Source organism: Hibiscus syriacus, unplaced genomic scaffold (genome assembly GCF_006381635.1).
Source record: "Hibiscus syriacus cultivar Baekdansim isolate YM2019G1 unplaced genomic scaffold, ASM638163v2 tig00005974_pilon, whole genome shotgun sequence".
NCBI lineage: Eukaryota > Viridiplantae > Streptophyta > Magnoliopsida > Malvales > Malvaceae > Hibiscus > Hibiscus syriacus.
Window position 1 is genome coordinate 1638487 of NW_024062076.1, and position 13070 is coordinate 1651556.

A 13070-nucleotide genomic window follows, 5' to 3' on the forward strand; every position below is an offset into this window, starting at 1 on the left:
TTTTTAAAGTGATAACATTTGTAACCTTATATATTTTGATTGACCGAAGAAAAAGTAGACACAACTTTAAGAAAAATTATATAGCTTACTTTTTTGTTAAGTCTAAAAAAATTATGAACATTGAATCGGAAGTATTATAGAAAAACCCCAAATCTCTAAATAATAGTCAATTTACCCCAATTTATCATTTTTACAAACAAGTTTAGCAATACAAGTGTAGATCCCAACGAGGGCAATTGAATTAGGGAAAAAAACATGGGGAGAACATCATCGAGCAAGAAAGATGTCGGAGCCTTTTTCCATTCTCTTTGATCTGTTTACGCTGCAACTGCTCTAAATGTCAAGGTTTCTCTTCTTCTTCCTTACCCCTTTTAACTCTCAAATTTGTGTTCCAAATATTCAATTTTTAATCCTTTTTTTAATTTTCTTTGGAGAATTTTCTATTTACAGATCATTGATCTATATTTGGGTTTTGCAATCTTCACCGCTCTGATCCAGGTACTTATGTAACAAACCGAAAAATCACCAAATTAAAACCCTAAAATTTGGAAAATTTTGACCTAATTCATAAATTGAAAACAGTGACCAAATTGTAAGTTTCTAAAGATTGAAGTCGTATGTTAAAAACGCTAGGAAAATTAACGTCTTACCATGAAATTATACTAAGTTTTCTTTTAACACAATCTTCTCCTCCGACTTTTATATCTGTGCGGCGCCTCTTCCACTTTGTTTTGAAAAAACCCTAACAACAGCCATCTCCCCTTCCCGTACGCCGTCGCTCACCCGTTCTCGACGCCGCCCTCTCCTTTTTAAGGTAATTTCGTCACCGTTCATTTCCCTTTAATCCCGTTCTGTTTCTTCGTAGAACCCACGAGCTAGGGCTGGCGAAACCCCTTCGTCGTCGCCGCTTGACTTGGCTGTTGGTGGCCGTCGCGAGATGGAGTAATCGTCAGGAAAGGCTCAGCTGGCCTGGGTTACGGCTGATCAACCTCGATTGACCGAGAAAACACCCACTTCGGTCCTTTTATGTTGCTGTCATCGCTCTGCTTAAAACAAGCTGTCGTTGCCGGCCTTTTGTGGTCACGGCTGACCTGGTCGTGTGGTCACTGCACCCGTGTGACCACTGTAGTCAAGTATTGACACCAGCAGCCCTAGTTCCGTTCTGGTAGATTACGTTATTCGAACCAAATACACATTGTCGGTTTCCGTTTCGAATTGGAAAATCATTATTGTGTCATTAAATTTAATCTGAAATATTTAGGTTAATTGGATATTGAATCGAACGTCATAGTTTTGCAGGAAATTCTGAACCGGGAGCTGAGTTACCACCTCCTCCTCCGTTACCCACGAACTTCGAACCAAACCGTTTAGCTCATGAAAACCGTGAGTGTTAACTGAAAATTTTAAATACGTTAAATTCGTAGTTATTCTAGAATAATTTATTAATTATTAAATTATTTCGTAGTTTCTGATTCGGGTCGATCTACTACTCGAGTGGACCGTGGTAGAGATTATTACAGTCGCTAGCTATCTGTCGAGTTGTGTCTCTATCTGTGCTACATATGTTTGATTTATTTTCCTGTTTACTTGGTTGCTTGGTATTTACTTGAAAGCATGCTTGAGTTTGAAATTGGTTGCATTTATTATGATTCGAAAATATTATGTGATGCATGATGAATTGTCGAAATCAAAATGATGTGATGTTCGTGCAAAATTTGTGGTTGCATGAAAATATCATGAATCAAAATATATACTTCGGAATTAATATATGCCTCAGAAATATTGTTACTCGGTTTGGATCGGACATCGGATGTTATTTCATTTTGCATATCATGTTGGGACGAATTTTGATAGGGGAAGTTCAGTGCATTCCCTTGACGATGTGAATGTCACTTTTTTGGATTCAATGGCCTCTGCCTTTGTGGCGGAGCTCACTTATATGGTATGTGGGTTGGAATTAGTGTGGTTATAGGGAATCCACTCTTCTGGATTTGACAGGAGTACGGGCTGGTGCATGAGCATTGACATACATTAAACTGTTATTGCCGTTGAAAATTTGACGTATGAGTATTACTGTATGCTTTGGTCTATGCTATTATCTGTGTTTGACAACACTTTAGAGACACTCTAAGCCTTGTAGCCTACTCCTCTTAGTTTCTTCTTTTAGATTCTCGAGCTAGGTGAACCGGTACTTAGAGTTGCGTCTTTATTCAGATTTTATTATTTTCACAGTGACATTTATTCGGATTTTCTATTTCTTATTTTAGTAGTATTTTAAGTGGATTTTATTTAATATGTTTAAATATTTTTGGACTTTGGACATAAATTTCGTTTTGGACTGTGGACTTAAACCTTCGATATATGTTTTATTTACATTATATTTATAATTTGATTTATTTTGGTTATTTTAAATTATTTGTAATAAATAAACGTGAGGGTTAATTCTTAAGTATTTTTAATATAACGTTTGGGTTAGTTTTGAAAATTTTAGTTAATGGATTCGTCTAGGTCAAGTAAAGGGGATTACAACTTTCATTCGTCTTCAAAAATGCCTTATGTAAATATTTTCTTTCTCACTATATTTCATCCGTTCAAACTTTAACTTTTTAAAATACATGAAATTTAATAGTGAATTAGAAAATGCAAGTGTATTTTGAATTGTATTTTGAAACTGCATGAGAACTAAAATATAATAGAGTGCTCCCTGAAACCATTTAATTGTTGGATTAAGGTAAATGTATCTTTTGATTTTGCTCGGGTACACTTTATATTTCTTCTTCCTACCCCCATTGTTGCAATGCAACCCCTTTTTTTGTTCAATTAGTTACATATTTAATTTAATTGCATATACGTTCAAAACTTGTACATCAATTTTGAGGACCGCAGATAGTTTACATGGCTATTGTGGGATCATTTCCTTTCAACTCATTTCTTTCTGGTGTGCTTTCTTGTGTTGGGACAGCAGTCCTTGCTGGTAAGTCAACTTTCTACCGAACCTCTTTGCAATGTAAATGACCGAATCTGACACTGATTTGATTTCATTTGATTTAGTTTGTCTTCGTATTCAAGTGAACAAAGAAAACAAGGAATTCAAGGTAAGGTTGTTCGTGTTTTCTGTTTCTGGCTTTACTACATGAGTTACGAGTCAGAGGACCAAGTACAAAATGGGATGTTCTTATAATCTTTCTAAAGTCTAATGACATCAATACTGCTAATCTTTCTAATACTTAAATGACTTAAAACCGATGCTTTTGAACTGCCTTAAACCTCGGAAAATAACTTATTGTCTCCCTGGGGTGGGCATTGGTGATGGTTATATATACAAAAATATATCCTTACCTCAATGTGTTAAATACTTAACTTGAGAATGCTCATATCAATTGCAGGATCTCCCACCCGTGCGAGCTTTTGCAAATTATGTACTTTGCAGTTTCGTGCTTCATTTAGTGATAATGAATTTCCTTGGATAAATCATGCCTCCAGGTTTGAAACGCTTGGACTGCTGGTCTCTTGGTTTTCGGCTGTGATTCCTATTTATGGTATGAAATGAAACCCTTTGGTCAATATTATGAGTTTATGCGTATAGCATATATAACCGGGAACTGTAGTAAGAATTTGAGTTGCCTTTTGGTAAAGAATTTGGAAGTTACTTGGAGGAAAACAAAAAACGTCTCGTGTCATTTTGCTTGTTCTGTTTATCTTTTATGCGAAGGTATTTTGTAGATTTTGGATCTCTCATGTGGTTAGTTTTCAAGATTTACCTGGAATTTCTGAAAGGATAATCATATAGAAGTTTACCACTCCCAAATGCATTTATTGGCATATGGCTGGTGACATTACTCATTCATTGACATTGTCGGTTCATTAAGTCAGTTTGGTTGTAGCGTAGGGAGCACCGGACTCATAAACATTAGGGTAAGCTACATATTTAACACTCAACTATTCATGCAGTTCCGTTTTGGTAACTATTTTTTTTTTCAAAATCATACCTAATGTTACGTTTTGGTTTCATTTTGGTCACCTTTCATTAAAAAATTAATAGAATTGTTGACGAGACATTTTATTTTTATTTCGCAATGATGAGGTGGCATTACCTTGTAGTGACATATCAACATCATCGTTAATTTCTTAACGGCAGGTGATCAAAGTGTAACGTTAGGTGTAATTTTTTTTTCAAAAAATAGTTGAATGACTAAAACGGAAATGTATGAATAGTGGAGTGACTAAATACATAGTTTACCCTAAACATGAAAATATTGCTATGTATTTTTTATAACTCACAGTTTTTATGATATTTATGAGTTGCAAAGGAAACAATTTTTAAGAAATGGTGGTCATTTATTAGTGATCTTTAGAGAGGCTGAAACATGAGATGCGTTGCCGCTATAAAAGCTGATTTCGAGCTCATCAAAGGTTGAAGCTACTTATAAGAACAGCCAAACAGAATCCACAAAATTTGGTATTCATCAGTTGGCTGGTGCCCATGTTTTGGATAAATATAGGGTTCAGTGAGAATTGTGTGCTTTGATTCATTAATATTTGTTGCATGTCCATCTTCATTCGTATTTCACATTGATTTACACTGCAGCCAAAAATGTCTTTTTAATTGCACTTGCCTTGCTTTGGTATAATCATTTATTAATATAGTTCACGGTATTTGTTCATAATTTTTCTTAACCAAATAATAATGCATGTGCCTTGACCTAATTGTATGAACTCAACCCTCTATAGAGAACATTACCTTTCACTACTAAGATCATCCAATAAATTCAGAGATAACTATTTAAATATGAAAAACTAACTGAATAAATTATTAAGAGGTGGCTGAAAAACTAATAATATATTTATCTTTATGATTTGTTTGCTCGTTCTTTAAGCTGATATTACATTAATAGCACCTTTCCGTTATTATAAAATGAAAGTTCATAGAAAGTAGAAACTACGCTATTGTATCTTATTGTTTTTAGTAGGGCTGTTCTAACTGCAACAGTCGACTGTTATAACGGTTATTATATTTTTTTTGAACGGTTATCTGATTTTTTAATTGTAATCTAATCATTAAAAATTGATTAACCGTTATTAGAAATTCAGTTATAGGTTAAGTTAAGCTATTATAATTATTTATCAAAAAATTTCATAATTTATATTATAAAATGTAACATTTAATACATATTTATATCGGTATAAGTGAATAAAATAAAAAAAATTATAGCAAATTAACACATATTTATATCAGTGTAAATTTATCTCTCTCAGTATCTTGGTAACTAACAATAAAAACATTATAAATATGTTTATGTATTTACAAAGAAATAAAAAATATATATTTATTAAGTTGCGTGCGTGCAAATTTTATTAAATATATGTATATAAATTAGAAATAATAGAAAATTATATTAAGTTGTTTGTGTAAAAATATAATAAATTATAAATATAAGTAAAATTTAATTTATTAACGGAGGCGATTCATCTACTTCGACGGCTTATGGAGAAATATAGGGAAAAGTCTAGAGATCTTCACATGGCGTTCATTGACCTTGAGAAGGCTTATGATAGCGTTCCTCGCGATACGATCTGGAAGACTTTGGAAACGAGACGGATACCAACTGCTTATATCCGGGCGATTCGTGACATGTACTGTAGATCTACTACTTACGTCAGGACTACAGTTGGCGACACCGAGGCATTCCCGGTGGAAATCGGACTCCACCAGGGGTCGGCTCTTAGCCCTTACATCTTCGCCTTGATTATGGACGATATCTATTGTGCGACACCAGACGGTGTACCTTGGTGTATGCTTTTCGCTGACGACATTGTTCTAGTTGCTGAAACAAAATCTGAGTTGAATAGTAGACTGGCTACCTGGAAGACTGCTTTGGAAGAAAAAGGTTTAAGGATCAATATTGAAAAGACAGAGTATTTATGTTCAAACTTCAATGGGAACCAAAACGATGAAGATGTAGAAGTATGCATAGAAGGACACGTTCTTCCCTCAAAGGATTGTTTCAAGTACTTAGGGTCTATGATACATAAAGATGGGGGTGTAGATGATGACGTTACACACCGTATAAAGGCGGGATGGCTAAAGTGGAGGGCCGCTACTGGAGTTTTGTGTGACAAGAAGGTGCCTCTAAAACTTAAGGGAAAATTTTATAGAATGGCAATAAGACCAGCGCTGTTGTATGGATCAGAATGTTGGGCAACCAAGAAGCATCACGTAAGGAGGATAGAGGCCGCAGAAATGAGAATGCTTCGATGGACATGTGGTAGGACTCTGTGGGATATGACGACAAACTCTGCTATTAGGATGTCCTTAGGGGTGGTGTCTGTTTCTGAAAAATTGAGGGAGGGAAGACTACGGTGGTTTGGGCATGTCCTTAGGCGACTACCGTCGGATGCGGTCAGGAGGGTAGAGTCGATTACAGTCGACGGTGCCAGAAGGAAAGGACGACCAAGGCGGAAGTGGGAAGACTGCTTGAGATCTGATTTGATGGATTTAGGCCTTACCGAAGACATGACCTATGATAGGAAATTATGGAGGCTTAAGACTAGGGTAGTCGAGTAGTGTGGGTCACATCTATAGGGTGTATCATCTTTGTCTTCTTTTAAATGCATTTGTAGTAATTTCCATGACTTTTACTTTTTATACTTTTCTGTTATTGGTATTTATGAAAGATTAGAACTGGGCTTGCTATAATTGTCTTCTGTGTATCATTCTCGTCATGTTTCCTCTGTTAAATTTAGCCGGTCTTATGTTTCTGTCTATATGCAGAGATTCTTTCGCAGGGATTATTTTGCAGGGATTACTCCCCATTACAGAAGCACATATGATATTAATGACTGCATATGAATATTGTCTAGCTATGTATTTATGTAATTATTTATACATGCATTGCATTTTATCTATATTTTTAATTTTCTGAGTGCCGGAGGTCTTTCACGGAAGCTATTCTCAACCTGGCGTTGGGGGCAGCCTACTACCCTACCTCCCCCTTACCCCATACATATGGGAATTGGGTTTTGTTGTTGTTGTTGTTGTTGTTGGTTAACTGTTTATCAAAATTCGTAATTGTAACTTTAATCATTAGCCGTCATTTTTAATGGTTTGGTCAAACGAAACCGTTTAATATTAATGATTTGGTTAATTAATTTGTTAAAAGTGACAGTTATACTGGTCGATTATGAGTTTTTTAAACACCCCTAGTTTTTAGTATGTCTAAAATAATAATAATAATTAATTTTACTATATTAAAAATCTTTTTGGAATTATTAAATGCATAATTTTAAATGAATTTTGATGTTATGCACCTATTTTAGTTAATTTATATTTGAATATTATATTTATTCTCCTTTTTTAAAACAATATTTAAAACAGTTAGAACTTGTTTTATTCATAAATAATAGAATTTTGTGTTTAAAAACATTCAAATGTTCGTCTCTTATTGTACTAATCAAATTAAAGCATAATTAATAAATTATAATATTAAAACTAATATTCTTTTTTTTCAAGTATTTAAAGAGTTCTAAACATATATATGTAAAATACTAAGGAGAAGTAAAATAAATAAATAGTGTCAATCGAACACATTAATACTGACCTTATAATTGTATATCCATTAATAACAGAATTGTTGCCTAATACATTTAATGAACACGTCAAAAGAATGGGCTACCACAATTGATATTATCTTGTTTATGCTCTTATGTAATTGACACTTTGAGCTCATTTCCATATTGTTTCTGGTTTTCAATATTTTATTTCTTATGATTAGTATATATACATGAATGAATCGTGTATGGATTAACATAAGTTATCTTTGATGAAGACATTAATATTGGACCACTATGATACACGGATGGAATTATGTCAAATTAATGACATATAACCGCTATAATCCTTATTTGTTTTATTTAATAATGATTTTATGATAGAAAAATTCTACAACGCTCGTCGAGCATTGACGAGTACGATAAGCGATGATCACCATAAAATTAAATTATAAAATCGTTAAATCATAAAGTACTCAAAGTATAATTATAATTTAGTTAAAAAATTAAAGTATAATTTAATTAAAATACAATAATTCTAAGAAATAACTTTTTATAAATTTATTTCAATCAAATTAATTCAAATATAAATTTGGGAAATCTTTTAAGCCACCGCCACTGTTGCCGCTGCTGTCAACGACACTACCGTCGCTGTCGCTGTCGTCGTTGCCTCTGTCATCACTAGGGCATAATCCCTAAAGTAAGGTTTATTAATGATCCTTAACACGAATTCCTCAATTAGTTTAATTAGAAAACCCTAATAATTGAAGTATTATATTTACTAAATTACAACTCAAATTAGAACAATCAAACCCTAATTTTTACGTTTGAACCATATTTGGTAAATCCAATATCGATTTCCTTATTGTTGTCCCGTCGTCTATACCTGTACACTGGTTCGTTCGCATCGGAACGCGGGCATGCCAGTATCGGTGCCCTATGCATACCGGTACAATATATGTACACTGTTTTGGTATTGAATACGCGTACCGATACTCCATATAGGAGTATCGGTACAGGTGATTGTTTCGTGCTTTATCTTATGTTAAGTGTGCAAGCTTAGATTTTATCTTTTTCACGTTGATGATGGATCTAAACATAACACCTTCAAAACAAGTTAAGATGATGGAGTGTAAGCGTTATATCGATATGAATTCGAAGAAGACAAAAAATGAGGTATGTGCATTATAATTAACTGAAATTTAAGCAAATTCAATAAAACAACAACTGGTACCATAAAGAAATGGCCATAAACTGGCGAGTCTTGACCAATTTGAAATATCATTTAATGTAGTTGAAATAGTTGAATGTTGGATTGTTTGAATATATGTCCTATCGAAACAAAATTTGTAACTTGATATCCTCTTCCCTAGTTGGCAAGGATTTACCTCAGTGGAAAAGATGATTCATTCGGATCCGCATGAAAGCCCAACTCCATTACATTGCCAGAATCATGTTGTATATTTGAAAGAGGTTGACCTCCTAAGTGATAAAAGTAAAGAATAACTTATCTTCTTTCCTTTCTTTTCTTTTTTTATTATCTTCCTTGCGTATGTATAAGATCGAACCCATTCGATTTCTAAAACGGATTACTAATCCTTAACTTTTTGAGGAATCCTTCATCAGTGGTTGTGAATGACTTATTTTTCTCAATCTTTTCAACCTTGGTTTCGTAGGAGCAAGTCAGAAAGATTGAGAAATAGAACCATCTGATTTGATTCGTTCTCAATAGCCATGAGCTCAGACTCGAGCCGAGATGCTCTAGCATTGCTTCCTAATAGCAGCGTGTCTAACAATTTCAAACCCTTATCACTTAATTTTTCAACTTTTCAGGAATATATTAGATGATGAATTAGTAGTTGTTTTTCTTGTTTTTTAGTGCCTTCAGTCGTTCCTATACCTGTCATGTTCCTTGGATTATTTACAAGTGGGATTCAAGCTCTTATTTTTACAACTTTAGTTGCGGCTTATATAGGTGAATCGATGGAAGGTCCCCTGGTTGATAATAGTGGGTGCAATACAAATAACTTAGAAAAAAATGAAATAAATCCAATGGATTAAATGTGGATTAAATGGATTAATGGATTAAATGTGGATTAAATGGATTAATGGATTAAATGTGGATTAAATGGATTATTTTTTTTGTAATTTAGGAATGGAAGTGGAACAAAAGGTATGATTCATGAATATTTATATGCATGCTCCATAAAAAAATCTTATTCTTTCTTACTTAATTAATCGTTTCTGATTCTCCGGCTCTTATCTCTTTTGATTAAATGATTGAAAGGGAGTGATGATTTTTTGTCGGTATATATTATGTAAGATTTATTTATTTACTTTATGTGCATATAGGAAAAATCTAAAGTTGTACATGAGGAAAATATAAGAACTCTTTATCAAAGTGATCACAAGTTCGAGACACTCATTCATTCAGTTCAAAATATTGAAAAGGACTTTTCTATAAGGAATGGTTAAGTTAAAGAATTAAAAGGTTAATTTGAAAAATTGAATGGCCAATTTGAAAAATTAGTGAGCATATTGACACATAGTAATATAAAAAGTTCATTAAAGGAGGATGCTTTAAATAATAGAGAAGAAGAGACAAATTTGTATAGCGTTCCACTGAAAGATGAGAGTTTAGAGAACAAATCACATATGGAAGAAGAATTAGGTGTCGCATCATTGAAGGAAGAAATCGAGAGTGGTATTAAAAAAATGAGTTCGTGTCTATTTATTACTTATGATTGTGATTATTTTTCTCCCTTATCAAAACCTATGGGAAAAAGAAAACTTCAAGTTAATTCTGAAGACAACATCAAGATTGATAGTGATGGTTTTTCAAAAATTTCGGTCGAAGTTTTTAACTTTCAATTTAGTCTCAATCAATTTCCTAGTCAATTAGTTACGTTGAAGGATACTTAAATGATTAAAAAAATAGAGTCGAAAATGTCAAATGATCCTAAAGCTTTGTCAAAGATTAAAGGCTCCCAATAAGGATAAGAGTGTGAAATGTTCAAATGCACGTATTGATTTTGCTGATGATCTGAAATCGCAAGATATGGCATCAAAAAAAATATCTAGAGCATCTAAAGTACATACCAAGGTATGCATACCTCATCATTCTTTATTGATTATATTTCATGTTTATTTTAATGCAGTAGAAATGTTTTTATGAGTTAAATGTTTGTCATGTAGTATAAATATGAGGTTGGTGGTGTGTTAGCAAAAGATTTAAAAACAAATAGGTACAATAAGTAATGTGTACAAGCAATATTTGGAGTTCTTAATGCTTGAAGAACGCATAATTTGTACGAATGTTGCTACTTGGAATAATACATCCAACGTTGTTTACATGGCAAAGAATAATATGTTGGACGTTGCCAGTGTTCGCAATGTTTTTTCCAGAGAAGTGGTTATCTGATTGAGTATTATAGATTAAATTAATAAATATTTTTCATGTCAATATTTATTATTTTGACCATTATTAATACAAGTGTTTGTATTGCTTTTAAATATTTTATAGTTTATCGATCTCTATCTATTCGTTTTGCACTTAAGAGAAGAGCATATGCTAAAGAAGCTATATATGCTTGTATCCTTTTAGGTAAAAAAATATGAATTAGGGATCATATTATTTTGCGGGTATATATGTTAATGACATTTTCTAATTTAATATTTCTTCAGAATATCCTTACAAATTACGCAAATGGTCAAAAGATGAGAAAAAGTTATAGCATTGTCAAATTTCATACTCGATAGATAAGGGACTTTATGCCTATTAATAGTAGTAATGTTGAACATGTATATTTATATATTGTTTTTTGCTTGTATGTAGTTGCTTGTATTTTTAACTCGCATTATTTTACAGGTATATGTGCCTTTACATGATATACAAGACAATCATTGGTTTTTATTAGTTGTTGATGTTGTGGAGGGACATAATTACGTTTTGGACTCTCTTGGCGTCAATAAAGTGCGTAAGAATATTGCATAAAATATTGTAAGTTCTTTATTCATTTATAAGAACTAATATAATTTGTGTAGTTTTTAAATATAAATTTCTTAATTTTGTTTTGACTTATTATAACAGTTGAGTAAAGCGTCAGTTATGTATAAGGGTCATGCTCATTTGGGTAGATTATTTGAAGATGTTGCAAAATTTTCAATCCATTTTCTTGACTTACCGAAGCAACCAAATTCGTACATAATATATATTTTAAATAATAGTTTCTATTTATTTATCTAAATTTCTTTGTAATAAATTATGTATTTGATATTAGATTTAGAGATGATTATGGCATGTACATATTAAAGTATATAGAAGCTGATAATAAGAGTGATTGGTCAAAGACTATTTTCACGGCAAAGTATACCATGTAATTTCATTTAATTATTGTGTGATATTGAATAATGTTTTATATTTGTTTTATAGACACAACAAATGGGAGTTGAACAATTGAAAATTTTGGCAAAACTTGTCTCAAGCAAATACAATGAAGTTGATCTTTTCAATTGCCGTAATCTGCCTATACATGATTAAGAAATAGAGGGTGTTCAATGTAGTTTCATCAATAGTGAATAATAGTGGTGTATTTGAATTTTCAAATTATGACAAACATTTGAACATTATTATACTTGTTATGATATATTTTTTTTCTGTTAATTTCGAAATGTTAACATTTAATTCAATATAATGTTTAGGATACTTGTTATTATATTTGGTAATCGAACATATGAAACAAAAATATTTGTTCTCAAATAGTATGTTTTTTCTCTATTGTATCTCCAATGTTCTTTTTCGCCATTCATAAATTGAACCAAAATTCAAATGGCATTGCGTTTCGATGATGATTAACACCAGCCAAAACAACGAGCGGCTTGTTGTATGTGTTGCACTTGTAAGTCGTATCAAATACAAGAACATGTATGAATTCTTTATAGTCTGCACATGATATACCATCAGCCCAAAATAACTCCTCTAAGTTTTCGAATTCATCCCTCGTGTGGCTCACAAAAAAGAAAGGGTCAGATTCTTGCTTCCCACTTAAATAGGCCATCACCGTTTCAACAACACCATTTTGCACTTCTTCTCGTTTGATTCTTGATAGATAGTTGTACAAATCCTTTGGCATAAATCCAATATTCTCAAGTAAGACAGCTTCAGTCAGAAATTTTGCATTATCTTACTTGGACCAATTCCAGAGTTGTGCATGATCTTAATCTTAAATTGGTCTAACACACTAATTTTTCGTAATGACCTGCAAAATAAATCATTAAATAACATTAAATATAAATATATATAAGTTAGTATGTAAACATTTAGTTTTGGAAGAAAAACATACCTGATGTAAGCAACTTGTGTTGGCTGAACCATTTCATGGTTATGTTATGCATGGAATTTTTCAACTTTCCAATATTGATATCGTTAGTCCAATTTGAATATATTAAATGTTTCACATCCAAATCGGATGACCAGTTGTTGATGTTTTCTATATGGATTGTTATTCCACCTATCATCTCTA

The 13070-nt window shown here is 32.5% G+C and overlaps 1 long non-coding RNA gene and 1 pseudogene across 1 annotated transcript; both read left to right on the forward strand.

The window, feature by feature from the left end:
• The first annotated feature begins 205 nt into the window (after positions 1-205).
• Positions 206-3698, forward strand: LOC120200432 (annotated as a pseudogene).
• Positions 3699-11302: 7604 nt separating this feature from the next.
• LOC120200461 lies at positions 11303-11522 on the forward strand. The gene is made up of 2 exons (XR_005523545.1): positions 11303-11349; positions 11417-11522. It is a non-coding gene; the product is annotated as an uncharacterized LOC120200461 (long non-coding RNA).
• The last annotated feature ends 1548 nt before the right edge of the window (positions 11523-13070 follow it).